At 47.1% G+C, this 25,858-nt stretch overlaps 23 non-coding genes and 4 pseudogenes across 23 annotated transcripts; 21 read left to right on the top strand and 6 right to left on the bottom strand.

Annotated features, from left to right (window-relative positions):
• Window positions 1-980: 980 nt before the first annotated feature.
• Window positions 981-1,143, bottom strand: LOC135043565 (U1 spliceosomal RNA). Its single transcript, XR_010236403.1, has one exon. It is a non-coding gene; the product is annotated as a U1 spliceosomal RNA (small nuclear RNA).
• Window positions 1,144-1,295: 152 nt separating this feature from the next.
• On the bottom strand, window positions 1,296-1,459 carry LOC135043661 (U1 spliceosomal RNA). The gene has a single exon (XR_010236486.1). It is a non-coding gene; the product is annotated as a U1 spliceosomal RNA (small nuclear RNA).
• Window positions 1,460-2,052: 593 nt separating this feature from the next.
• On the bottom strand, window positions 2,053-2,180 carry LOC135043603 (U1 spliceosomal RNA; annotated as a pseudogene).
• A 144-nt stretch (window positions 2,181-2,324) lies between these two features.
• Window positions 2,325-2,440, top strand: LOC135043618 (U5 spliceosomal RNA). The gene has a single exon (XR_010236444.1). It is a non-coding gene; the product is annotated as a U5 spliceosomal RNA (small nuclear RNA).
• A 270-nt stretch (window positions 2,441-2,710) lies between these two features.
• Window positions 2,711-2,826, top strand: LOC135043624 (U5 spliceosomal RNA). Its single transcript, XR_010236451.1, has one exon. It is a non-coding gene; the product is annotated as a U5 spliceosomal RNA (small nuclear RNA).
• Window positions 2,827-3,090: 264 nt separating this feature from the next.
• On the top strand, window positions 3,091-3,206 carry LOC135043613 (U5 spliceosomal RNA). The gene has a single exon (XR_010236439.1). It is a non-coding gene; the product is annotated as a U5 spliceosomal RNA (small nuclear RNA).
• Window positions 3,207-3,480: 274 nt separating this feature from the next.
• On the top strand, window positions 3,481-3,596 carry LOC135043614 (U5 spliceosomal RNA). Its single transcript, XR_010236440.1, has one exon. It is a non-coding gene; the product is annotated as a U5 spliceosomal RNA (small nuclear RNA).
• A 275-nt stretch (window positions 3,597-3,871) lies between these two features.
• On the top strand, window positions 3,872-3,987 carry LOC135043620 (U5 spliceosomal RNA). The gene has a single exon (XR_010236447.1). It is a non-coding gene; the product is annotated as a U5 spliceosomal RNA (small nuclear RNA).
• A 274-nt stretch (window positions 3,988-4,261) lies between these two features.
• Window positions 4,262-4,377, top strand: LOC135043609 (U5 spliceosomal RNA). The gene has a single exon (XR_010236435.1). It is a non-coding gene; the product is annotated as a U5 spliceosomal RNA (small nuclear RNA).
• A 275-nt stretch (window positions 4,378-4,652) lies between these two features.
• Window positions 4,653-4,768, top strand: LOC135043626 (U5 spliceosomal RNA). The gene has a single exon (XR_010236453.1). It is a non-coding gene; the product is annotated as a U5 spliceosomal RNA (small nuclear RNA).
• A 6,744-nt stretch (window positions 4,769-11,512) lies between these two features.
• Window positions 11,513-11,676, top strand: LOC135043672 (U1 spliceosomal RNA). Its single transcript, XR_010236497.1, has one exon. It is a non-coding gene; the product is annotated as a U1 spliceosomal RNA (small nuclear RNA).
• A 152-nt stretch (window positions 11,677-11,828) lies between these two features.
• Window positions 11,829-11,970, top strand: LOC135043568 (U1 spliceosomal RNA; annotated as a pseudogene).
• A 692-nt stretch (window positions 11,971-12,662) lies between these two features.
• On the top strand, window positions 12,663-12,826 carry LOC135043594 (U1 spliceosomal RNA). Its single transcript, XR_010236424.1, has one exon. It is a non-coding gene; the product is annotated as a U1 spliceosomal RNA (small nuclear RNA).
• A 152-nt stretch (window positions 12,827-12,978) lies between these two features.
• LOC135043567 (U1 spliceosomal RNA) lies at window positions 12,979-13,120 on the top strand (annotated as a pseudogene).
• Window positions 13,121-13,812: 692 nt separating this feature from the next.
• Window positions 13,813-13,976, top strand: LOC135043647 (U1 spliceosomal RNA). Its single transcript, XR_010236473.1, has one exon. It is a non-coding gene; the product is annotated as a U1 spliceosomal RNA (small nuclear RNA).
• A 3,303-nt stretch (window positions 13,977-17,279) lies between these two features.
• On the bottom strand, window positions 17,280-17,442 carry LOC135043586 (U1 spliceosomal RNA). Its single transcript, XR_010236419.1, has one exon. It is a non-coding gene; the product is annotated as a U1 spliceosomal RNA (small nuclear RNA).
• Window positions 17,443-17,594: 152 nt separating this feature from the next.
• LOC135043666 (U1 spliceosomal RNA) lies at window positions 17,595-17,758 on the bottom strand. The gene has a single exon (XR_010236491.1). It is a non-coding gene; the product is annotated as a U1 spliceosomal RNA (small nuclear RNA).
• Window positions 17,759-18,432: 674 nt separating this feature from the next.
• Window positions 18,433-18,588, bottom strand: LOC135043606 (U1 spliceosomal RNA). Its single transcript, XR_010236432.1, has one exon. It is a non-coding gene; the product is annotated as a U1 spliceosomal RNA (small nuclear RNA).
• A 2,361-nt stretch (window positions 18,589-20,949) lies between these two features.
• On the top strand, window positions 20,950-21,113 carry LOC135043642 (U1 spliceosomal RNA). Its single transcript, XR_010236468.1, has one exon. It is a non-coding gene; the product is annotated as a U1 spliceosomal RNA (small nuclear RNA).
• A 152-nt stretch (window positions 21,114-21,265) lies between these two features.
• Window positions 21,266-21,400, top strand: LOC135043590 (U1 spliceosomal RNA; annotated as a pseudogene).
• A 702-nt stretch (window positions 21,401-22,102) lies between these two features.
• On the top strand, window positions 22,103-22,267 carry LOC135043664 (U1 spliceosomal RNA). The gene has a single exon (XR_010236489.1). It is a non-coding gene; the product is annotated as a U1 spliceosomal RNA (small nuclear RNA).
• A 152-nt stretch (window positions 22,268-22,419) lies between these two features.
• LOC135043583 (U1 spliceosomal RNA) lies at window positions 22,420-22,582 on the top strand. The gene has a single exon (XR_010236417.1). It is a non-coding gene; the product is annotated as a U1 spliceosomal RNA (small nuclear RNA).
• A 670-nt stretch (window positions 22,583-23,252) lies between these two features.
• Window positions 23,253-23,416, top strand: LOC135043636 (U1 spliceosomal RNA). Its single transcript, XR_010236462.1, has one exon. It is a non-coding gene; the product is annotated as a U1 spliceosomal RNA (small nuclear RNA).
• A 152-nt stretch (window positions 23,417-23,568) lies between these two features.
• LOC135043577 (U1 spliceosomal RNA) lies at window positions 23,569-23,732 on the top strand. The gene has a single exon (XR_010236411.1). It is a non-coding gene; the product is annotated as a U1 spliceosomal RNA (small nuclear RNA).
• A 668-nt stretch (window positions 23,733-24,400) lies between these two features.
• LOC135043656 (U1 spliceosomal RNA) lies at window positions 24,401-24,564 on the top strand. The gene has a single exon (XR_010236482.1). It is a non-coding gene; the product is annotated as a U1 spliceosomal RNA (small nuclear RNA).
• A 152-nt stretch (window positions 24,565-24,716) lies between these two features.
• LOC135043597 (U1 spliceosomal RNA) lies at window positions 24,717-24,879 on the top strand. The gene has a single exon (XR_010236426.1). It is a non-coding gene; the product is annotated as a U1 spliceosomal RNA (small nuclear RNA).
• Window positions 24,880-25,550: 671 nt separating this feature from the next.
• On the top strand, window positions 25,551-25,714 carry LOC135043564 (U1 spliceosomal RNA). The gene has a single exon (XR_010236402.1). It is a non-coding gene; the product is annotated as a U1 spliceosomal RNA (small nuclear RNA).
• Window positions 25,715-25,858: the final 144 nt, after the last annotated feature.

Raw genomic sequence — 25,858 nt, 5'->3', positions numbered from 1 at the left:
CACATCTCTGTCAAGTAAAGGAGATTCAACTGAGGCAGCACAAGGGAACTCTCATCTGGGGACAACAACTGCAGGGAGAACACATATTTTCAGATGAACATGGGAGGGCAGAAGGCTGCCTAATACTGAAGCACCCCCAAACAACAAACCAAATGCAACAACTAGTGCAAGCATTAGTGCATGCAGCAGATGGATTTGCATATGGTGATGTCATCCAAGCAGTGGGTCAAAGTTGGCTTCAACCCTCATCTGCATATGAAAAGAGAAAAGGGGCGTGCAGGGCATGGCGGCCTTTTGCGGTGCTTGGATTACCCCTAGTTCGCATTAAACACCCCCACCCACCTTTGGAACCATGACCACTTTTTTCCATGTGAGATATTTCAAATCCACAGTTTTAAGTGGCTCAAACCAATGTGATTTCAGGAAACTCAACACCACGTTGAGATCCCAAGGTGCCAAAGGAGGCACAAAAGGGGCTGAATATGTAGCACTCCCTTTACAAATGTCTGAACTTCAGGCAGTGAAGCCAGTTCTTTCTGGAAGAAAATCGACAGAGCCGAAATCTGGACCTTAATGGAACCCAATTTTTAGGCCCATAGTCACTCCCGACTGTAGGAAGTGCAGAAAACGACCCAGCTGAAATTCCTCTGTAGGGACCTTCCTGGTCCCTACAGAGGAACCAGGAAGGTTCCATGCCCCATCCCCTGAAGGTTCCATGCCCCATCCCCTGAAGCATTCAAGCTGATTTCTTGCAGCAGCTGGGCACTGTAACAGCTCCAGAGCTGCTCTTTAAGGCAAGTAAAAGATTGTGTGGGCCCTGCAGCACTACCTGTAGTTTGCATTGTGCATTGGAAGGCACAAAGTAAGCAGACGGGAGGAGAAGTCAGGATAGTGCACAAGGGTATAGAAGGGAGGGGCTCAAGATAAAAGAAGTGGAAACAGACAGCAAACTAGGCTGGAGAAAGACCTGAGACAAAGAGATCTGAATTATACGAGAGCCGACCAGAGGAAACACAAATTATGCAGTCAAGTGTCCCACATTTGGGGAAATCGTAGGAGCAGCACACCCAGAGTGCAATGGGTGAGCCTTGCCCTGGGAGAAGCACCTTCCTGATCATAGTATCTCACCTGGCAGGTAAGTAGGAGTTGGGCTAGAGCTGGGGAGGGTTGCTGCTCGGGCACCCCCCTGTCAAGTGAAGGAGATCCACCTGAGGCAGCACAAGGGAACTCTCGAAAGAAGAACAAGGCTAGAGGAAAATCTGAGACAAAGAAATCTGAGTTTTAACAGAGCTGACCAGAGGAAAGCACAAACACAGTCCCCCACTACCACAAATAATGCAGTCGAGTTTCCCACATTTGGGTAAATCACAGGGGTCAGCATACCCAAAATGCAATGAATGAACCTCACCCTGGGAGAACAATCTTCATGACCATGGTATCTCCTATGCAAAATAAGTATGATTTGGGATAGGGCTGGGGAGGGCCGCTGCTCATGCACATCTCTGTCAAGTAAAGGAGATTCAACTGAGGCAGCACAAGGGAACTCTCATCTGGGGACAACAACTGCAGGGAGAACACATATTTTCAGATGAACATGGGAGGGCAGAAGGCTGCCTAATACTGAAGCACCCCCAAACAACAAACCAAATGCAACAACTAGTGCAAGCATTCCTGGGGGAAGTTCTGCAGAAGACGGATTTGCATACGGTGATGTCATCCAAGCAGTGGGCCAAAGTTGGCTGGAACCCTCATCTGCATATGAAAAGAGAAAAGGGGTATGCAGGGCATGGCGGCCTTTTGCGGCGCTTGGATGACCCTTAGTTCGCATTAAACACCCCCACCCTCCTTCGGTGTGGGGCTCATGTTGGCCATGCCCCATCCCCTGAAGCATTCAAGCTGATTTCTTGCAGCAGCTTGGCACTGTATCAGCTCCTGAGCTGCTCTGTAAGGCAAGTAAAAGGGTGTGGGCCCTGCAGCACTACCTGTAGTTTGCATTGTGCATTGGAAGGCACAAAGTAAGCAGACAGGAGGAGAAGTCAGGATAGTGCACAAGGGTATAAAAGCGAGTTTCCCACATTTGGGAAAATCACAGGGGTCAGCATACCCAGAATGCAATGAATGAACCTCACCCTGGGAGAACAATCTTCATGACCATGGTATCTCCTATGCAAAATAAGTATGATTTGGGATAGGGCTGGGGAGGGCCGCTGCTCAGGCACATCTCTGTCAAGTAAAGGAGATTCAACTGAGGCAGCACAAGGGAACTCTCATCTGGGGACAACAACTGCAGGGAGAACACATATTTTCAGATAAAAATCTTGGTCATGCTCTGGTTTCTCTTCAGAACGAACAAATCTTTCGCCTTTTATTAAAGATTTCCGTGGAGAGGAGCAAAACCGAGTTTTATCTCAATTTTTGCATGCCCCATCTTTTTGGGGTTTCTTTTATCGGTTTAAAGATAGAATGAGTGTGCTTTAATGTTAGCTCATTTGCATAGAAATGACAGTAAATGTTTGTTTCTTTTCAAACAGAACTTTCTTGACCATGCTACTTGCTTGAAAGATCTGGGAGCACATGGAATACAGTACAAACCATACTTATAGCAAGGAGAAGCCAGGTGAGAAATCTGCTTACTTTCAAGTTGGGCGCTCACTTTGATCTGAATGAGGACTGCTGGCACAGCATTTAGGCGACAGGTGGAATCTTGGTCATGCTCTGGTTTCTCTTCAGAACGAACAAATCTTTCGCCTTTTATTAAAGATTTCTGTGGAGAGGAGCAAAACTGAGTTTTATCTCAATTTTTGCATGCCCCATATTATTGGGGTTTCTTTTATCAGTTTCTTGTTAGCTTTAATGTAAGTTTATTTGCATAACAATGACTATAAATGTCTGTTTCTTTTCAAGCAGAACTTTCTTGACCATTCTAATTGCTTGAAAGATCTGGGAGCACATGGAAAAGAGTACAAACCATGCTTATAGCAAGGGGAAGCCTGGTGAGAAATCTGCTTTCTTTCTTTCAAATTGGGTGCTCACTTTGCGCTGAATGAGGACTGCTGGCATGGCACTCAGGCGACAGGTGGAATCTTAGTCATACTCTGGTTTCTCTTCAAAACGAACAGATCTTTCGCCTTTTACTAAAGATTTCCGTGGAGAGGAGCAAAACTGAGTTTTATCTCAATTTTTGCATGCTCCGTCTTATTGGGGTTTCTTTTATCGGTTTAAAGATAGAACGAGTGTGCTTTAATGTAAGCTCATTTGCATAGAAATGACAGTAAATGTTTGTTTCTTTTCAAACAGAACTTTCTTGACTATACTAAATGCTTGAAAGATCTGGGAGCACATGGAAAAGAGTACAAACCATGTTTATAGCAAGGGGAAGCCTGGTGAGAAATCTGCTTTCTTTCTTTCAAATTGGGTGCTCACTTTGAGCTGAATGAGGACTGCTGGCATGGCACTCAGGCGACAGGTGGAATCTTGGTCATGTTCTGGTTTCTCTTCAGAACGAACAAATCTTTCGCCTTTTACTAAAGATTTCCGTGGAGAGGAGCAAAACTGAGTTTTATCTCAATTTTTGCATGCCCCATCTTATTGGGATTTTATTTTATCGGTTTAAAGATAGAACGAGTGTGCTTTAATGTAAGCTCATTTGCATAGAAATGACAGTAAATGTTTGTTTCTTTTCAAACAGAACTTTCTTGACCACACTAATTGCTTGAAAGATCTGGGAGCACATGGAAAAGAGTACAAACCATGTTTATAGCAAGGGGAAGCCTGGTGAGAAATCTGCTTTCTTTCTTTCAAATTGGGTGCTCACTTTGAGCTGAATGAGGATTGCTGGCATGGCACTCAGGCGACAGGTGGAATCTTGGTCATGCTCTGGTTTCTCTTCAAAACGAACAGATCTTTCGCCTTTTACTAAAGATTTCCGTGGAGAGGAGCAAAACTGAGTTTTATCTCAATTTTTGCATGCTCCGTCTTATTGGGGTTTCTTTTATCGGTTTAAAGATAGAACGAGTGTGCTTTAATGTAAGCTCATTTGCATAGAAATGACAGTAAATGTTTGTTTCTTTTCAAACAGAACTTTCTTGACTATACTAATTGCTTGAAAGATCTGGGAGCACATGGAAAAGAGTACAAACCATGTTTATAGCAAGGGGAAGCCTGGTGAGAAATCTGCTTTCTTTCTTTCAAATTGGGTGCTCACTTTGAGCTGAATGAGGACTGCTGGCATGGCACTCAGGCGACAGGTGGAATCTTGGTCATGTTCTGGTTTCTCTTCAGAACGAACAAATCTTTCGCCTTTTACTAAAGATTTCCGTGGAGAGGAGCAAAACTGAGTTTTATCTCAATTTTTGCATGCCCCATCTTATTGGGGTTTTATTTTATCGGTTTAAAGATAGAACGAGTGTGCTTTAATGTAAGCTCATTTGCATAGAAATGACAGTAAATGTTTGTTTCTTTTCAAACAGAACTTTCTTGACCACACTAATTGCTTGAAAGATCTGGGAGCTCATGGAAAAGAGTACAAACCATGTTTATAGCAAGGGGAAGCCTGGTGAGAAATCTGCTTTCTTTCATTCAAATTGGGTGCTCACTTTCAGCTGAATGAGAACTGCTGGCATGGCACTCAGGCGACAGGTGGAATCTTGGTCATGCTCTGGTTTCTCTTCAGAACTAACAAATATTTCGCCTTTTATTAAAGATTTCCGTGGAGAGGAGCAAAACTGAGTTTTATCTCAATTTTTGCATGCCCCATATTATTGGGGTTTCTTTTATCAGTTTAAAGACAGAACGAGTGTGCTTTCTTGTTAGCTTTAATGTAAGTTTATTTGCATAACAATGACAGTAAATGTTGTTTCTTTTCAAACAGAACTTTCTTGACCATGCTACTTGCTTAAAGGTCTGGGAGCACATGGAAAACAGTACAAACCATGCAGTATCACAAGAGCCTTTATTTGATCTTTCATGAAGATAGAGCAGAATTGAGGACACGTCAACAATTTCTGCCGAAGGTGGTTCATCTTTCCACATGGTGCCTTTGGCCACTGACACCTTCGTTGAGTCAAAGTCTCTGGCTGTGGTCAGAACTTTGAAAATGTATGTCACCAGAACGGTTCAGATTAGGAAAACAGAGGCTCTGTTTGTCCTGTATGCTCCCAACAGGATTTGGTGTCCTGCTTCCATGCAGACCATTATGCGCTGGATCTGTGGTAAGATTCAGCATGCTCGTTCCACGGCAGGATTGCCGTTACTGAAGTAGGTGAAGACCCATTCTACTAGAAAGGTGGGTTCATCCTTGGCAGCTGGTCGGGGAGTCTCGGCATTGCAACTTTGCCGAGCAGCTATTTAGTAAACACTTTTGCTAAGTTTTACAAGTTTGATACCTTGGCTGATGATAACCTTAAGTTGGGTCATTCGGTGCTGCAGAGTCGTACGCACTCTCCCACCCGTTCAAGAGCTTTGGTATAACCCCATGGTTCTTAATGTGACCCCAGCATCCTCTAGGTCGTATGAGAAAATAGGATTTTAATACCTACCGGTAAATCCTTTTCTCTTAGTCTGTAGAGGATGCTGGGCACCCGTCCCAGTCCATACTGTGTCTGCAGTTATTACTTGTGGTTATACACATGTTGTGTTATGGTTCTGGTCAGCTTTTTGCTGCAATTGTTCATGCCGTTGGCTTGTGTTCTGTTGAATGCCACGTTCTGCGGCATGTTTAAGGTGTGAGCTGGTAAGATGCTCACCTTAGTTTAACAATAAATCCTTTCCTCGAAATGTCCGTCTCCCTGGGCACAGTTCCTATAACTGGAGTCTGGAGGAGGGGCATAGAGGGAGGAGCCAGTTCACACCCTTTGAAAGTCTTAAAGTGCCCATGTCTCTTGCGGATCCCGTCTATACCCCATGGTTCTTAATGTGACCCCAGCATCCTCTACGGACTAAGAGAAAAGAATGCCCTTGCGCACTATCCTGACTTCTCCTCCCGTCTGCTTACTTTGTGCCTTCCAACGCACAATGCGAACTACAGGTGGTGCTGCAGGGCCCACACCCTTTTACTTGCCTTACAGAACAGCTCTGGAGCTGTTACAGTGCCCAGCTGCTGCAAGAAATCAGCTTGAATGCTTCAGGGGATGGGGCATGGCCAACATGAGCCCCACACCAAAGGAGGGTGGGGGTGTTTAATGTGAACTAGGGGTCATCCAAGCACTGCAAAAGGCCGCCATGCCCTGCATGCCCCTTTTCTCTTTTCATATGCAGATGAGGGTTCCAGTCAACTTTGGCCCACTGCTTGGATAACATCACCGTATGCAAATCCGTCTGCTGCAGACCTTCCCCCAGGAATGCTTGTACTAGTTGTTGCATATGGTGCTTCAGTATTAGGCAGCCTTCCGCCCTCCCATGTTCATCTGAAAAGATGTGGTCTCCCTGCAGTTGTTGTCCCCAGACGAGAGTTCCCTTGTGCTTCCTCAGTTGAATCTCCTTAACTTGACGGGGGAGGTGCTGCCCGAGCAGCCCTCCCCAGCCCTATCCCAACTCATATTTATTTTGCATATGAGATCTCTTGATCATGAAGATTGTTCTCACAGGGTGAGGTTCATCCATTATATTTTAAAATAGGAAGGTACGAATTACATATTTGAATTGCATCTATGTGCTGGATTCAAATGTCCCCCCCCCCCTTCCTTTCTCAATTGTGCCCGTCAGCAGCTATTCTAAGGTTGCTGCCAATGGGTGTGACACATTAATTTCTTCTGTGGGGTACACTGGACTCCACAAGGATTCACATTGGGGTGTAGAGTAGGATCTTGATCTGAGGCACCAACCGGCTCAAAGCTTTTGACTGTTCCCAAGAAGCTCAGTGCATTCTCCTCTATAACCCCGCTTCCATGAACAGGGAGCTCAGTTTGTAGTTGGTGCCTTCAGTAGCAGGCCAATTAACAGGGGCCTGCCTCAGGCAGCCTATTCTTAGCTATTAATTTTGACAAGAAAAGAAGAACTTGTTTTATGAGAATCTACAAGGGCTGCAGCAGGCTAGGTCTAATAGACATCTTTACTGCAGCTTCATCACTCCCAGCGGCGCTGTATACTCCCGTGCCCTGGTTGCTGGGTCACTGCAGCGGAGGCTCCGGTTTCATCCTAAGGTCAGTCACACACACACCACCCTTCCGGATCACGAGGCCGCTGCTGAAGGGGAGCGAGGCCGTAGGGGGTGGGCCGTGTGCGCACTGCGGTGGACACTGATTACTGGGCAGCCGCTCCACTAGCCACCAGGTACAGTTAAGGAGCACAGGTCTGGGGGTTTTTCTCCTATATTAACCCAATTTTGTACTGCCCGCAGCGCATTGTGATAGGTAATAGGGCCTGATTCAGGTTGGATTGCAATCACAATAAGCGATCCAACTGCAAAAATTGCTAAGAGCATACGCATGTGCCTGCATTTTCTGCGGCACCCCGCAGAGAATGTGATCGCCTCTGCCTGTCAATCGGGGCGGGGAAGGGGGGGAGAGGTGGGTCAGCAACACTCCATTTCCAAGTCAGGGATGGAGCGGTGCGGGGGCAAGGCTTCAAAATGGGGTCTGCAACGGAGGAGACACAGGGGGCGTGGTCACAGCGACTGTATGACATCACATTCAGCCGCTGTGATCACAAAAATGGTGGCGGCTTCCTGCGCGCACATACAGTCTGCACCAGCAGGAGCCTACACCATTTTTTATGATCACGCTGAACTGCAGTGCGACTGCAATTACAGCATGGTCAAGAAGGGAGGCGTCATGCTGGGTGGCCATGCCCTGTCACTTTGCAGGAGCCAGCACCGCTCACACACTAGTCCCCGGGTGCAGCCCCCAACCCCCGGGACACCCGGAGCAACAAAATGTAGATTCAGGCCACCAGGCCACGCCCCTACCTATGAAACCATGCCTCCTTTTTACCATTGCACTGCTTATCTGCGCGCACTGCATTACAATCTCCCTCGCCACCTCTCTGGGTGTCACCAGTGATAGTGACACCTCTGCCATGCTTGTAGCAGCTGGTCCTAAGATCTACGCCTCAAACCCTGAGTGTTTGCCCTTGTGACTTGTTGATCATCATAGCGAAGCAGATGCTTACAGAAAACTGCAGGGGCTTAGATTGAAAATAAAAAAATTGATAGGGTATAAGGTAGAGAGGAGCGGGTTCGGTTCTCCGAGAACCGAATTCCCCACAAACTCCACGTGGTTTACACTGGTCCGAGGCAGGCTCGGTTGTTCCCGCCTGACTCGGAAAACCTGAACAAGGGAAAATGTCATCATCCCGCTGTCGGATTCTCGCGAGATTCGGATTCCATATAAAGAGCTGCGCGTTGCTGCCATTTTTACTCGTGCATTGAAGAGAGAGCGGAGAGGACGTGGCTATGTTCTCTCAGTGGAAATCTCAATATCAGTGCTCAGTATCAGTGGTTACTTATTGCTGCTCAGTAATACTAGTAGTGTGTCTCTCCTGCTCAGTGTCAGTTCTCAGTAGTATCCTCATCAGTGCTCAGTATCACTGTTCATTGTCTTGTGCTGCATTGTGTTGCTCAGCATAATACAGTACATTACTAATAGTCCAGTGCTGCATCTTGCTGCTCAGTGTCAGTTCTAGTATCCTCATCAGTGCTCACTATCACTGCTCATTGCATTGTGGTGTTCTGTATACTACAATAACATAGTAATATAGTAACATAGTTTTTGAGGTTGAATAGAGGCAAATTGCCCATCGTGTTCAACCTGTTTTAAGTTGTGATGATTCTACATACTTGCTGAATAATGTTTTATGACTAGTTAGCTACTATAACTCATGTTACCCCCGGATTAACCATGTTGATATTTTAAGTATTATAACCTTGGATAGCTTTTTCATTCAGAAATGTATCCATTCCTTTTTTAAATCCAATTACAGAGTCCGCCATTACCACCTTCCCTGGCAGGGAATTCCACATCCTGATTGCCCTAACAGTGAAGAAACCTTTCCTCCATTGCGTTCTGAACTTTCCTCCAGTCGCAGCGAGTGACCACGTGTTCTTTTAATAAATAATTCCTCTGATAACTCTTTGTTATGTATCTTTACATATTTGAAGATATTAATAATATCTCCTCTTAGGCACCTCTTTTCTAGTGTATAAATATTCAGCCTAGTAAGTCTTTCCTTATAGTCCAGTACTTTAAGGCCTTTAATCAATTTAGTCTTCAGGATCTCTGACACTTCCATGAGCAGCAGAGTAGTGCAATGGAAGCATGCTGGGCCCATAACCCAGAGGTCGATTGATCGAAACTATCCTCTGCTATGTGCATTTTTTTTTTTATAATTAAAGTAATCAAAAACTGGGATTGATATTTTGGCACTTTTATTTTTACTTAAAGTACAATAACTTTTATCATTTTAATTTGTTTTAATAGTATATTGACAGCATTGTTTTCTTTAAAAAATCCACTTAATTTTCTTTACCCTATTACTGAAATGGTAATTGACAAAAACAAACTACATTGTCACCAGAAGAGCAATGCAAAATGTACAAGTGATATATGAAAATCATCTTCCATCTTGAATTTCAATGATGCATTGGGACAACAATTTGTGAGAAACATCTTCACCCATAAAGAAAGATTTTCTTAATTCCTTACCTGTGTGCTGATTAGATATCACCTTGTTTTCACATTAAACAGACTTCCCCATGAGGAAGCAGCAAGGATGCAGTGACGTTTCCTGGTGTCAACCTGTATTATTTCAGTAGACATTGAAATGAGGATGCATCTTTGATGCCTTTCCAATGAAGCAAGTTTAATTCAGTAATAGGTGAAAAACCATTCCTACAAAGGTGTTAATCAGAGACTTGGCTTTGTGGACACTTTTCAGAGAGCAAATTTGTTAGCATAAACATAAAATCAGAAAATGAAGAGCTGTTTAATCACTCAATTGGACTTTTCTGCCAGCATAATTTTTTTTCTCTGCAACTCACTGCTAAATTGTGCTTCCTAGCTGTTTTTTTATAAAATCACTTAATCAAATCTAACTCTGATTACATCAGAGAAGGCCAGGTACCCTACACCATAAGGGGGGTTTTTGAAATTTTGACTTGTCTACTTAAAGATCACCAAAATCTGATTACAAGGTCAATTACATCCCTGGGTGGGATTGAACCACCAACCTTTTGGTTAATAGCCAAACATGCTAACCGATTGCGCCACAGAGACACCTTGCGAAAGTCAATACTGACAAAGGCTAATAAGCATTCATCTAGAACGTTTCCTAGAAAAACTTTAAAAAGTCAATAATCTGGAGAATTTTTGTAAGAAACACATTGGTACTTTCCCATGATGAGTGAGTGCTTCAGGATTTCTTGCACTTACATGGGCTATTAACCAAAAGGTTGGTGGTTCAATCCCACCCAGGGATGTAATTGACCTTGTCATCAGATTTTGGTGATCTTTAAGTAGACAAGTCAAAATTTCAAACCCCCTCTTATGGTGTAGGGTACCTGGCCTTCTCTGACGTAATCAGAGTTAGATTTAATTAAGTGATTTTATAAAAAACAGCTAGGAAGCACAATTTAGCAGTGGGTTGCAGAGAAAAAAATAACATTTTAAACCTACCGGTAATTTTTTTTTCTCGTAGTCCGTAGAGGATGATGGGGACTCCGTAAGGACCATGGGGGATAAACGGGCTCCGCAGCAGACATGGGCACTTTAAGAAAGACTTTAGATCTGGGTGTGCACTGGCTCCTCCCTCTATGCCCCTCCTCCATACCTCAGTTAGAGAAACTGTGCCCAGAGGAGACGGACAGTACGAGGAAAGGATTTTTGTTAATCCAAGGTCAAGATTCATACCAGCCACACCAATCACACCGTATAACTTGTGATATACTACCCAGTTAACAGTATGAAAACAACATAGCATCAGTCCAAGACCGATGAAAACTAACATATAACCCTTATGTAAGCAATAACTATATACAAGTCTTGCAGAAGTAGACCGCACTTGGGACGGGCACCCAGCATCCTCTACGGACTACGAGAAAAAGATTTACCGGTAGGTTTAAAATCTTATTTTCTCTTACGTCCTAGAGGATGCTGGGGACTCCGTAAGGACCATGGGGATTATACCAAAGCTCCCAAACGGGCAGGAGAGTACGGATGACTTTGCAGCACCGATTGAGCAAACAGGAGGTCCTCCTCAGCCAGGGTATCAAACTTATAGAACTTTGCAAAGGTGTTTGAACCAACTTTGACCCACTGCTTGGATGACATCACCATATGCAAATCCATCTGCGGCAGGCCTTCCCCCAGGAATGCTTGCACTAGTTGTTGCATTTGGTTTGTTGTTTGGGGGTGCTTCAGTTTTAGGCAGCCTTCTGCCCTCCCATGTTCATCTGAAAATATGTGTTCTCCCTGCAGTTGTTGTCCCCAGATGAGAGTTCCCTTGTGCTGCCTCAGTTGAATCTCCTTTACTTGACAGAGATGTGCCTGAGCAGCGGCCCTCCCCAGCCCTATCCCAAATCATACTTATTTTGCATAGGAGATACCATGGTCATGAAGATTGTTCTCCCAGGGTTAGGCTAATTCATTGCATTCTGGGTATGCTGACCCCTGTGATTTCCCCAAATGTGGGAAACTCAACTGCATTATTTGTGGTAGTGGGGGACTGTGTTTGTGCTTTCCTCTGGTCAGCTCTGGTAAAAGTCAGATTTCTTTGTCTCAGATCTTCCTCTAGCCTTGTTCTTCTTTCGAGAGTTCCCTTGTGCTGCCTCAGTTGGATCTCCTTCACTTGACAGGGGGGTGCCCGAGCAGCGAGCCTCCCCAGCTCTAGCCCAACTCCTACTTACCTGCCAGGTGAGATACTATGATCATGAAGATGCTTCTCCCAGGGCAAGGCTCACCCATTGCACTCTGGGTGTGCTGCCCCTGCGATTTCCCCAAATGTGGGAAACTTGACTGCATAATTTGTGTTTCCCCTGGTCGGCTCTCATATAATTCAGATCTCTTTGTCTCAGGTCTCTCTCCAGCCTAGTTTGCTGTCTGTTTCCACTTCTTTTTTCTTGAGCCCCTCCCTTCTATACCCTTGTGCACTATCCTGACTTCTCCCGTCTGCTTACTTTGTGCCTTCCAACGCACAATACAAACTACAGGTAGTGCTGCAGGGCCCACACCCTTTTACTTGCTTTACAGAGCAGCTCTGGAGCTGTTACAGTGCCCAGCTGCTGCAAGAAATCAGCTTGAATGCTTCAGGGGCTGGGGCATAGCCAACATGAGCCCCACACCGAAGGAGGGTGGAGGTGTTTAATGCGAACTAGGGGTCATCCAAGCGCCGCAAAAGGCCGCCAAGCCCTGCACACCCCTTTATTCTTTTCATATGCAGACGAGGGTTGAAGCCAACTTTGACCCACTGCTTGGATGACATCACCATATTCAAATCCATCTGCTGCAGGCCTTCCCCCAGGAATGCTTGCACTAGTTGTTGCATTTGGTTTGTTGTTTGGGGGTGCTTCAGTATTAGGCAGCCTTCTGCCCTCCCATGTTCATCTGAAAATATGTGTTCTCCCTGCAGTTGTTGTCCCCAGATGAGAGTTCCCTTGTGCTGCCTCAGTTGAATCTCCTTTACTTGACAGAGATGTGCCTGAGCAGCGGCCCTCCCCAGCCCTATCCCAAATCATACTTATTTTGCATAGGAGATACCATGGTCATGAAGATTGTTCTCCCAGGGTTAGGTTCATTCATTGCATTCTGGGTATGCTGACCCCTGTGATTTCCCCAAATGTGGGAAACTCAACTGCATTATTTGTGGTAGTGGGGGACTGTGTTTGTGCTTTCCTCTGGTCAGCTCTGGTAAAAGTCAGATTTCTTTGTCTCAGATCTTCCTCTAGCCTTGTTCTTCTTTCGAGAGTTCCCTTGTGCTGCCTCAGTTGGATCTCCTTCACTTGACAGGGGGGTGCCCGAGCAGCGACCCTCCCCAGCTCTAGCCCAACTCCTACTTACCTGCCAGGTGAGATACTATGATCATGAAGATGCTTCTCCCAGGGCAAGGCTCACCCATTGCACTCTGGGTGTGCTGCCCCTGCGATTTCCCCAAATGTGGGAAACTTGACTGCATAATTTGTGTTTCCCCTGGTCGGCTCTCATATAATTCAGATCTCTTTGTCTCAGGTCTCTCTCCAGCCTAGTTTGCTGTCTGTTTCCACTTCTTTTTTCTTGAGCCCCTCCCTTCTATACCCTTGTGCACTATCCTGACTTCTCCCATCTGCTTACTTTGTGCCTTCCAACGCACAATGCAAACTACAGGTAGTGCTGCAGGGCCCACACCCTTTTACTTGCTTTACAGAGCAGCTCTGGAGCTGTTACAGTGCCCAGCTGCTGCAAGAAATCAGCTTGAATGCTTCAGGGGCTGGGGCATAGCCAACATGAGCCCCACACCGAAGGAGGGTGGAGGTGTTTAATGCGAACTAGGGGTCATCCAAGCGCCGCAAAAGGCCGCCATGCCCTGCACACCCCTTTTTTCTTTTCATATGCAGACGAGGGTTGAAGCCAACTTTGACCCACTGCTTGGATGACATCACCATATGCAAATCCATCTGCTGCAGGCCTTCCCCCAGGAATGCTTGCACTAGTAGTTGCATTTGGTTCGTTGTTTGGGGGTGCTTCAGTTTTAGGCAGCCTTCTGCCCTCCCATGTTCATCTGAAAATATGTGTTCTCCCTGCAGTTGTTGTCCCCAGATGAGAGTTCCCTTGTGCTGCCTCAGTTGAATCTCCTTTACTTGACAGAGATGTGCCTGAGCAGCGGCCCTCCCCAGCCCTATCCCAAATCATACTTATTTTGCATAGGAGATTCCTTGGTCATGAAGATTGTTCTCCCAGGGTGAGGTTCATTCATTGCATTCTGGGTATGCTGACCCCTGTGATTTCCCCAAATGTGGGAAACTCGACTGCATTATTTGTGGTAGTGGGGGACTGTGTTTGTGCTTTCCTCTGGTCAGCTCTGGTAAAAGTCAGATTTCTTTGTCTCAGATCTTCCTCTAGCCTTGTTCTTCTTTCGAGAGTTCCCTTGTGCTGCCTCAGTTGGATCTCCTTCACTTGACAGGGGGTGCCCAAGCAGCAATCCTCCACAGCTCTAGCCTAACTCCTACTTACCTGCCAGGTGAGATACTATGATCTTCACTGTTAGGGCAATCAGGATGTGGAATTCCCTGCCAGGGAAGGTGGTAATGGCGGACTCTGTAATTGGATTTAAAAAAGGAATGGATACATTTCTGAATGAAAAAGCTATCCAAGGTTATAATACTTAAAATATCAACATGGTTAATCCGGGGGTAACATGAGTTGTAGTAGTTAACTAGTCATAAAACATTATTCAGCAAGTATGTAGAATCATCACAACTTAAAACAGGTTGAACACGATGGGCAATTTGCCTCTTTTCAACCTCAAAAACTATATTACTATATGTTACTATATTACTATGTTACTGTAGTATACAGAACACCACAATGTAATGAGCAGTGATAGTGAGCACTGATGATGATACTAGAACTGACACTGAGCAGCAAGATGCAGCACTGGACTATTAGTAATGTACTGTAGTATGCTGAGCACCACAATGCAGCACAAGACAATGAGCAGTGATACTGAGCACTGATGAGGATACTACTGAGAACTGACACTGAGCAGGAGAGACACACTACTAGTATTACTGAGCAGCAATAAGTAACCACTGATACTGAGCACTGATATTGAGATTTCCACTGAGAGAACATAGCCACGTCCTCTCCGCTCCCTCTTCAATGCACGAGTAAAAATGGCGGCAACGCGCAGCTCTTTATATGAAATCCGAATCTCGCGAGAATCCGACAGCGGGATGATGACATTTTCCCTTGTTCAGGTTTTCCGAGTCAGGCGGGAACAACCGAGCCTGCCTCGGACCAGTGTAAACCACGTGGAGTTCGTGGGGAATTCGGTTCTCGGAGAACCGAACCCGCTCCTCTCTACCTTATACCCATATATTTTTTTATTTTCAATCTAAGCCCCTGCAGTTTTCTGTAAGCATCTGCTTCGCTATGATGATCAACAAGTCACAAGGGCAAACACTCAGGGCTTGAGGCGTAGATCTTAGGACCAGCTGCTACAAGCATGGCAGAGGTGTCACTATCACTGGTGACACCCAGAGAGGTGGCGAAGGAGATTGTAATGCAGTGCGCGCAGATAAGCAGCGCAATGGTAAAAAGGAGGCATGGTTTCATAGGTAGGGGCGTGGCCTGGTGGCCTGAATCTACATTTTGTTGCTCCGGGTGTCCCGGGGGTTGGGGGCTGCACCCGGGGACTAGTGTGTGAGCGGTGCTGGCTCCTGCACAGTGACAGGACATGGCCACCCAGCATGACGCCTCCCTTCTTGACCAATCTGTAATTGCAGTCGCACTGCAGTTCAGCGTGATCATAAAAAATGGTGTAGCCTCCTGCTGGTGCAGACTGTATGTGCGCGCAGGAAGCCGCCACCATTTTTGTGATCACAGCGGCTGAATGCGATGTCATACAGCCGCTGTGACCACGCCCCCTGTGTCTCCTCCGTTGCAGACCCCATTTTGAAGCCTTGCCCCCGCACCGCTCCATCCCTGACTTGGAAATGGAGTGTTGCTGACCCCCCTCTCCCCCCCTGCCCCGATTGACAGGCAGAGGCGATCGCATTCTCTGCGGGGTGCTGCAGAAAATGCAGGCACATGCGTATGCTCTTAGCAATTTTTGCAGTTGGATCGCTTACTGTGATTGCAATCCAACCTGAATCAGGCCCTATTACCTATCACAATGCGCTGCGGGCAGTACAAAATTGGTTTAATATGGGAGAAAAAACCCCAGACCTGTGCTCCTTAACTGTACCTGGTGGCTCGTGGAGCGGCTGCCCAGTAATCAGTGTCCACGCCAGTGCGCACACGGTCCACCCCCTACGGCCACGCTCCCCTTCATCAGCGGCCTCGTGATCCGGAAGGGCGGTGCGTGTGTGACTGACCTTAGGAAGAAACCGGAGCCTCCGCTGCAGTGACCCAGCAACCAGGGCACGGGAGTATACAGCGCCGCTGGGAGTGATGAAGCTGCAGTAAAGATGTCTATTAGACCTAGCCTGCTGCAGCCCTTGTAGATTCTCATAAAAAAAGTTCTTATTTTCTTGTCAAAATTAATAGCTAAGAATAGGCTGCCTGAGGCAGGCCCCTGTTAAGTGGCCTGCTACTGAAGGCACCAACTACAAACTGAGCTCCCTGTTCATGGAAGCGGGGTTATAGAGGAGAATGCGCTGAGCATCTTGGGAACAGTCAAAAGCTTTGAGCCGGTTGGTGCCTCAGATCAAGATCCTACTCTACACCCCAATGTGAATCCTTGTGGAGTCCAGTGTACCCCACAGAAGAAATTAATGTGTCACACCCATTGGCAGCAACCTTAGAATAGCTGCTGACGGGCACAATTGAGAAAGGAAGGGGGGGGGACATTTGAATCCAGCACATAGATGCAATTCAAATATGTAATTTGAACCTTCCTATTTTAAAATATAATGGATGAACTTCACCCTGTGATAACAATCTTCATGATATAGAGATCTCATATGCAAAATAAGTATGAGTTGGGATAGGGCTGGGGAGGGTGGCTGCTCGGGCAAGCCCCTTCCCCGTCAAGTTAAGGAGATTCAACTGAGGAAGCACAAGGGAACTCTCGTCTGGGGACAACAACTGCAGGGAGACCACATTTTTTCAGATGAACATGGGAGGGCGGAAGGCTGCCTAATACTGAAGCACCATCAAATATCAAACCATATGCAATAACTAGTACAAGCATTCCTGGGGGAAGGTCTGCAGGAGACGAATTTGCATACGGTGATGTCATCCAAGCAGTGGGCCAAAGTTGGCTGGAACCCTCATCTGCATATGAAAAGAGAAAAGGGTTATGCAGGGCATGGCGGCCTTTTGCGGCGCTTGGATGACCCCTAGTTCGCATTAAACACCTCCACCCTCCTTCGGTGTGGGGCTCATGTTGGCTATGCCCCAGCCCCTGAAGCATTCAAGCTGATTTCTTGCAGCAGCTGGGCACTGTAACAGCTCCAGAGCTGCTCTGTAAGGCAAATAAAAGGGTGTGGGCCCTGCAGCACTACCTGTAGTTCGCATTGTGCGTTGGAAGGCACAAAGTAAGCAGACGGGAGAAGTCAGGATAGTGCGCAAGGGCATAGAAGGGAGCGGCTCAAGAAAAGAGAAGTGGAAACAGACAGCAAACTAGGCTGGAGAGAGACCTGAGACAAAGAGATCTGAATTATACGAGAGCCGACCAGGGGAAACACAAATTATGCAGTCAAGTTTCCCATATTTGGGGAAATCGCAGGGGCAGCACACCCAGAGTGCAATGGTTGAGCCTTGCCCTGGGAGAAGCACCTTCAAGATCATAGTATCTCACCTGGCAGGTAAGTAGGAGTTGGGCTAGAGCTGGGGAGGGTCGCTGCTCGGGCACCCCCCTGTCAAGTGAAGGAGATCCAACTGAGGCAGCACAATGGAACTCTCGAAAGAAGAACAAGGCTAGAGGAAGATCTGAGACAAAGAAATCTGACTTTTACCAGAGCTGACCAGCGGAAAACACAAACACAGTCCCCAACTACCACAAATAATGCAGGCGAGTTTCCCACATTTGGGTAAATCACAGGGGTCAGCATACCCAGAATGCAATGAATGAACCTCACCCTGGGTGAACAATTTTCATGACCATTGTGTCTCCTATGCAAAATAAGTATGATTTGGGATAGGGCTGGGGAGGGCCGCTGCTCAGGCACATCTCTGTCAAGTAAAGGAGATTCAACTGAGGCAGCACAAGGGAACTCTCATATGGGGACAACAACTGCAGGGAGAACACATATTTTCAGATGAACATGGGAGGGCAGAAGGCTGCCTAATACTGAAGCACCCCCAAACAACAAACCAAATGCAACAACTAGTGCAAGCATTCCTGGGGGAAGGCCTGCAGCAGATGGATTTGCATATGGTGATGTTATCCAAGCAGTGGGTCAAAGTTGGCTTCAACCCTCATCTGCATATGAAAAGAGAAAAGGGGCGTGCAGGGCATGGCGGCCTTTTGCGGTGCTTGGATGACCCCTAGATCGCATTAAACACCCCCACCCTCCTTTGGTGTGGGGCTCATGTTGGCCATGCCCCATCCCATGAAGCATTCAAGCTGATTTATTGCAGCAGCTGGGCACTGTAACAGCTCCAGAGCTGCTCTGTAAGGCAAGTAAAAGGGTGTGGGCCCTGCAGCACTACCTGTAGTTTGCATTGTGCATTGGAAGGCACAAAGTAAGCAGACGGGAGGAGAAGTCAGGATAGTCCACAAGGGTATAGAAGGGAGGGGCTCAAGAAAAAAGAAGTGGAAACAGAGAGCAAACTAGGCTGGAGAGAGACCTGAGACAAAGAGATCTGAATTATACGAGAGCCGACCAGAGGAAACACAAATTATGCAGTCAAGTGTCCCACATTTGGGGAAATCGTAGGAGCAGCACACCCAGTGTGCAATGGGTGAGCCTTGCCCTGGGAGAAGCACCTTCCTGATTATAGTATCTCACCTGGGTGTGCTGCCCCTGCGATTTCCCCAAATGTGGGAAACTTGACTGCATAATTTGTGTTTCCCCTGGTCGGCTCTCATATAATTCAGATCTCTTTGTCTCAGGTCTCTCTCCAGCCTAGTTTGCTGTCTGTTTCCACTTCTTTTTTCTTGAGCCCCTCCCTTCTATACCCTTGTGGACTATCCTGAATTCTCCTCCTGTCTGCTTACTTTGTGCCTTCCAATGCACAATGCAAACTACAGGTAGTGCTGCAGGGCCCACACCCTTTTACTTGCCTTACAGAGCAGCTCTGGAGCTGTTACAGTGCCAAGCTGCTGCAAGAAATCAGCTTGAATGCTTCAGGGGCTGGGGCATGGCCAACATGAGCCCCACACCGAAGGAGGGTGGGGGTGTTTAATGCGAACTAAGGGTCATCCAAGCGCCGCAAAAGGCCGCCATGCCCTGCATACCCCTTTTCTCTTTTCATATGCAGATGAGGGTTCCAGCCAACTTTGGCCCACTGCTTGGATGACATCACTATATGCATATCCGTCTTCTGCAGACCTTCCCCCAGGAATGCTTGTACTAGTTGTTGCATTTGGTTTGTTGTTTGGGGGTGCTTCAGTATTAGGCAGCCTTCTGCCCTCCCATGTTCATCTGAAAATATGTGTTCTCACTGCAGTTGTTGTCCCCAGATGAGAGTTCCCTTGTGCTGCCTCAGTTGAATCTCCTTTACTCTAAAACTTGTAAAACTTAGCAAAAGTGTTTACTAAATAGCTGCTCGGCAAAGTTGCAATGCCGAGACTCCCCGACCAGCTGCCCAGGATGAACCCACCTTTCTAGTAGAATGGGTCTTCACCTAATTCAGTAACGGCAATCCTGCCGTGGAATGAGCATGCTGAATCTTACCACAGATCCAGCGCATAATTGTCTACATGGAAGCAGGACACCCAATCCTGTTGGGAGCATACAGGACAAACAGAGCCTCTGTTTTCCTAATCTGAACCGTTCTGGTGACATAAATTTTCAAAGTTCTGACCACAGCCAGAGACTTTGACTCAACGAAGGTGTCAGTGGCCAAAGGCACCATGTGGAAAGATGAACCACCTTCGGCAGAAATAGTTGACGTGTCCTCAATTCTGCTCTATCTTCATGAAATATCAAATAAAGGCTCTTGTGATACTGCATGGTTTGTACTGTTTTCCATGTGCTCCCAGATCTTTCAAGCAAGAAGCATGGTCAAGAAAGTTCTGTTTGAAAAGAAACAACATTTACTGTCATTGTTATAGAATTTGGGAGAAAAAACAAGAAGAAATCTGCACTGTTGACGCACTGGACAGAATGAATGAATCATAAAATATAACCTTTATTAAGTATGTATTAAAATTGGATAAATATTAATATTATTATCCCAAACTGCAGTGAAACATAAAGGTTAAAATCACAGAACTAACATACATGTGCATAAGAAGAATAAAGAGATGTGAAAAAAAGGTTTAAAAAGCGTGTCCGTGTGTGATTATTTTTGAAGGCACAACCCTGGCGGGGTTGTTTATATAGATTTATATGTTGCTAATAATCACTTTCTAGCGTAATGTTATTAAATAGCTGTTAGTATCTATGTCGTCAGGTACCACTGGGTCGTATCCTATATACTCCTGTGGGAAACTTGACTGCATAATTTGTGTTTCCCCTGGTCGGCTCTCGTATAATTCAGATCTCTTTGTCTCAGGTCTCTCTCCAGCCTAGTTTGCTGTCTGTTTCCACTTCTCTTTTCTTGAGCCGCTGCCTTCTATGCCCTTGTGCACTCTCCAGACTTCTCCTGTCTGCTTACTTTGTGCCTTCCAACGCACAATGCAAACTACAGGTAGTGCTGCAGGGCCCACACCCTTTTACTTGCCTTACAGAGCAGCTCTGGAGCTGTTACAGTGCCCAGCTGCAGCAAGAAATCAGCTTGAATGCTTCAGGGGCTGGGGCATAGCCAACATGAGCCCCACACCGTCGGAGGGTGGAGGTGTTTAATGCAAACTAGGGGTCAGCCAAGCGCCGCAAAAGGCCGCCATGCCCTGCATGCCCCTTTTCTCTTTTCATATGCAGACGAGGGTTGAAGCCAACTTTGACCCACTGCTTGGATGACATCACCATATGCAAATCCATCTGCGGCAGGCCTTCCCCCAGGAATGCTTGCACTAGTTGTTGCATTTGGTTTGTTGTTTGGGGGTGCTTCAGTATTAGGCAGCCTTCTGCCCTCCCATGTTCATCTGAAAATATGTGTTCTCCCTGCAGTTGTTGTCCCCAGATGAGAGTTCCCTTGTGCTGCCTCAGTTGAATCTCCTTTACTTGACAGAGATGTGCCTGAGCAGCGGCCCTCCCCAGCCCTATCCCAAATCATACTTATTTTGCATAGGAGATACCATGGTCATGAAGATTGTTCTCCCAGGGTTAGGTTCATTCATTGCGTTCTGGGTATGCTGACCTCTGTGATTTCCCCAAATGTGGGAAACTCAAATGCATTATTTGTGGTAGTGGGGGACTGTGTTTGTGCTTTCCTCTGGTCAGCTCTGGTAAAAGTCAGATTTCTTTGTCTCAGATCTTCCTCTAGCCTTGTTCTTCTTTCAAGAGTTCCCTTGTGCTGCCTCAGTTGGATCTCCTTCACTTGACAGGGGGGTGCCCGAGCAGCGACCCTCCCCAGCTCTAGCCCAACTCCTACTTACCTGCCAGGTGAGATACTATGATCATGAAGTTGCTTCTCCCAGGGCAAGGCTCACCCATTGCACTCTGGGTGTGCTGCCCCTGCGATTTCCCCAAATATGGGAAACTTGATTGCATAATTTGTGTTTCCCCTAGTCGGCTCTCATATAATTCAGATCTCTTTGTCTCAGGTCTCTCTCCAGCCTAGTTTGCTGTCTGTTTCCACTTCTTTTTTCTTGAGCCCCTCCCTTCTATACCCTTGTGCACTATCCTGACTTCTCCTCCTGTCTGCTTACTTTGTGCCTTCCGATGCACAATGCAAACTACAGGTAGTGCTGCAGGGCCCACACCCTTTTACTTGCCTTACAGAGCAGCTCTGGAGCTGTTACAGTGCCAAGCTGCTGCAAGAAATCAGCTTGAATGCTTCAGGGGCTGGGGCATGGCCAACATGAGCCCCACACCGAAGTAGGGTGGGGGTGTTTAATGCGAACTAAGGGTCATCCAAGCGCCGCAAAAGGCCGCCATGCCCTGCATACCCCTTTTCTCTTTTCATATGCAGATGAGGGTTCCAGCCAACTTTGGCCCACTGCTTGGATGACATCACTGTATGCAAATCCGTCTTCTGCAGACCTTCCCCCAGGAATGCTTGTACTAGTTGTTGCATTTGGTTTGTTGTTTGGGGGTGCTTCAGTATTAGGCAGCCTTCTGCCCTCCCATGTTCATCTGAAAATATGTGTTCTCCCGGCAGTTGTTGTCCCCAGATGAGAGTTCCCTTGTGCTGCCTCAGTTGAATCTCCTTTACTTGACAGAGATGTGCCTGAGCAGCGGCCCTCCCCAGCCCTATCCCAAATCATACTTATTTTGCATAGGAGATACCATGGTCATAAAGATTGTTCTCCCAGGGTGAGGTTCATTTAATTGCATTCTGGGTATGCTGACCCCTGTGATTTCCCCAAATGTGGGAAACTCAACTGCATTATTTGTGGTAGTGGGGGACTGTGTTTGTGTTTTCCTCTGGTCAGCTCTGGTAAAAGTCAGATTTCTTTGTCTCAGATCTTCCTCTAGCCTTGTTCTTCTTTCGAGAGTTCCATTGTGCTGCCTCAGTTTGATCTCCTTCACTTGACAGGGGGGTACCCGAGCAGCGACCCTCCCCAGCTCTAGCCCAACTCCTACATAACTGCCAGGTGAGATACTATGATCATGAAGGTGCTTCTCCCAGGGCAAGGCTCACCCATTGCACTCTGGGTGTGCTGCTCCTGCGATTTCCCCAAATGTGGGAAACTTGACTGCATAATTTGTGTTTCCCCTGGTCGGCTCTCGTATAATTCAGATCTCTTTGTCTCAGGTCTCTCTCCAGCCTAGTTTGCTGTCTGTTTCCACTTCTCTTTTCTTGAGCCGCTGCCTTCTATGCCCTTGTGCACTCTCCTGACTTCTCCTGTCTGCTTACTTTGTGCCTTCCAACGCACAATGCAAACTACAGGTAGTGCTGCAGGGCCCACACCCTTTTACTTGCCTTTCAGAGCAGCTCTGGAGCTGTTACAGTGCCCAGCTGCTGCAAGAAATCAGCTTGAATGCTTCAGGGGCTGGGGCATAGCCAACATGAGCCCCACACCGACGGAGGGTGGAGGTGTTTAATGCGAACTAAGGGTCATCCAAGCGCCGCAAAAGGCCGCCATGCCCTGCATACCCCTTTTCTCTTTTCATATGCAGATGAGGGTTCCAGCCAACTTTGGCCCACTGCTTGGATGACATCACCGTATGCAAATACGTCTTCTGCAGACCTTCCCCCAGGAATGCTTGTACTAGTTGTTGCATTTGGTTTGTTGTTTGGGGTGCTTCAGTATTAGGCAGCCTTCTGCTCTCCCATGTTCATCTGAAAATATGTGTTCTCCCTGCAGTTGTTGTCCCCAGATGAGAGTTCTCTTGTGCTGCCTCAGTTGAATCTCCTTTACTTGACAGAGATGTGCCTGAGCAGCGGCCCTCCCCAGCCCTATCCCAAATCATACTTATTTTGCATAGGAGATACCATGGTCATGAAGATTGTTCTTCCAGGGTGAGGTTCATTCATTGCATTCTGGGTATGCTGACCCCTGTGATTTCCCCAAATGTGGGAAACTCGACTGCATTATTTGTGGTAGTGGGGGACTGTGTTTGTGCTTTCCTCTGGTCAGCTCTGGTAAAAGTCAGATTTCTTTGTCTCAGATCTTCCTCTAGCCTTGTTCTTTTTTTGAGAGTTTCCTTGTGCTGCCTCAGTTGGATTTCCTTCACTTGACAGGGGGGTGCCCGAGCAGCGACCCTCCCCAGCTCTAGCCCAACTCCTACTTACCTGCCAGGTGAGATACTATGATCAGGAAGGTGCTTCTCCCAGGGCAAGGCTCACCCATTGCACTCTGGGTGTGCTGCTCCTACGATTTCCCCAAATGTGGGACACTTGACTACATAATTTGTGTTTCCTCTGGTCGGCTACTCGTATAATTCAGATCTCTTTGTCTCAGGTCTCTCTCCAGCCTAGTTTGCTGTCTGTTTCCACTTCTCTTTTCTTGAGCCCCTGCCCTTGCCCTTGTGCACTCTCCTGACTTCTCCTGTCTGCTTACTTTGTGCCTTCCAACGCACAATGCAAACTACAGGTAGTGCTGCAGGGCCAACACCCTTTTACTTGCCTTACAGAGCAGCTCTGGAGCTGTTACAGTGCCCAGCTGCTGCAAGAAATCAGCTTGAATGCTTCAGGGGCTGGGGCATAGCCAACATGAGCCCCACACCGACGGAGGGTGGAGGTGTTTAATGCGAACTAAGGGTCATCCAAGCGCCGCAAAAGGCCGCCATGCCCTGCATACCCCTTTTCTCTTTTCATATGCAGATGAGGGTTCCAGCCAACTTTGGCCCACTGCTTGGATGACATCACCGTATGCAAATCCGTCTTCTGCAGACCTTTTCCCAGGAATGCTTGTACTAGTTGTTGCATTTGGTTTGTTGTTTGGGGGTGCTTCAGTATTAGGCAGCCTTCTGCTCTCCCATGTTCATCTGAAAATATGTGTTCTCCCTGCAGTTGTTGTCCCCAGATGAGAGTTCCCTTGTGCTGCCTCAGTTGAATCTCCTTTACTTGACAGAGATGTGCCTGAGCAGCGGCCCTCCCCAGCCCTATCCCAAATCATACTTATTTTGCATAGGAGATACCATTGTCATGAAGATTGTTCTCCCAGGGTGAGGTTCATTCATTGCATTCTGGGTATGCTGACCCCTGTCATTTCCCCAAATGTGGGAAACTCGACTGCATTATTTGTGGTAGTGGGGGACTGTGTTTGTGCTTTCCTCTGGTCAGCTCTGGTAAAAGTCAGATTTCTTTGTCTCAGATCTTCCTCTAGCCTTGTTCTTTTTTCGAGAGTTTCCTTGTGCTGCCTCAGTTGGATCTCCTTCACTTGACAGGGGGGTGCCCGAACAGCGACCCTCCCCAGCTCTAGCCCAACTCCTACTTACCTGCCAGGTGAGATACTATGATCAGGAAGGTGCTTCTCCCAGGGCAAGGCTCACCCAATGCACTCTGGGTGTGCTGCTCCTACGATTTCCCCAAATGTGGGACACTTGATTACATAATTTGTGTTTCCTCTGGTCGGCTCTCGTATAATTCAGATCTCTTTGTCTCAGGTCTCTCTCCAGCCTAGTTTGCTGTCTGTTTCCACTTCTCTTTTCTTGAGCCGCTCCCTTCTATGCCCTTGTGCACTATCCTGACTTCTCCCGTCTGCTTACTTTGTGCCTTCCAACGCACAATGCAAACTACAGGTAGTGCTGCAGGGCCCACACCCTTTTACTTGCTTTACAGAGCAGCTCTGGAGCTGTTACAGTGCCCAGCTGCTGCAAGAAATCAGCTTGAATGCTTCAGGGGCTGGGGCATAGCCAACATGAGCCCCACACCGAAGGAAGGTGGAGGTGTTTAATGCAAACTAGGGGTCATCCAAGCGCCGCAAAAGGCCGCCATGCCCTGCACACCCCTTTTTTATTTTCATATGCAGACGAGGGTTGAAGCCAACTTTGACCCACTGCTTGGATGACATCACCATATGCAAATCCATCTGCTGCAGGCCTTCCCCCAGGAATGCTTGCACTAGTAGTTGCATTTGGTTTGTTGTTTGGGGGTGCTTCAGTGTTAGGCAGCCTTCTGCCCTCCCATGTTCATCTGAAAATATGTGTTCTCCCTGCAGTTGTTGTCCCCAGATGAGAGTTCCCTTGTGTTGCCTCAGTTGAATCTCCTTTACTTGACAGAGATGTGCCTGAGCAGCGGCCCTCCCCAGCCCTATCCCAAATCATACTTATTTTGCATAGGAGATACCATGGTCATGAAGATTGTTCTCCCAGGGTGAGGTTCATTCATTGCACTCTGGGTATGCTGACCCCTGTGATTTCCCCAAATGTGGGAAACTCGACTGCATTATTTGTGGTAGTGGGGGACTGCGTTTGTGCTTTCCTCTGGTCAGCTCTGGTAAAAGTCAGATTTCTTTGTCTCAGATCTTCCTCTAGCCTTGTTCTTCTTTCGAGAGTTCCCTTGTGCTGCCTCAGTTGGATCTCCTTCACTTGACAGGGGGTGCCCGAGCAGCAATCCTCCACAGCTCTAGC

The sequence above is a fragment of the Pseudophryne corroboree genome, unplaced genomic scaffold (assembly GCF_028390025.1).
Source record: "Pseudophryne corroboree isolate aPseCor3 unplaced genomic scaffold, aPseCor3.hap2 scaffold_873, whole genome shotgun sequence".
NCBI lineage: Eukaryota > Metazoa > Chordata > Amphibia > Anura > Myobatrachidae > Pseudophryne > Pseudophryne corroboree.
Note: the sequence above shows the minus strand (reverse complement) of the source record. Positions and strands in the feature narration are given on the sequence as shown.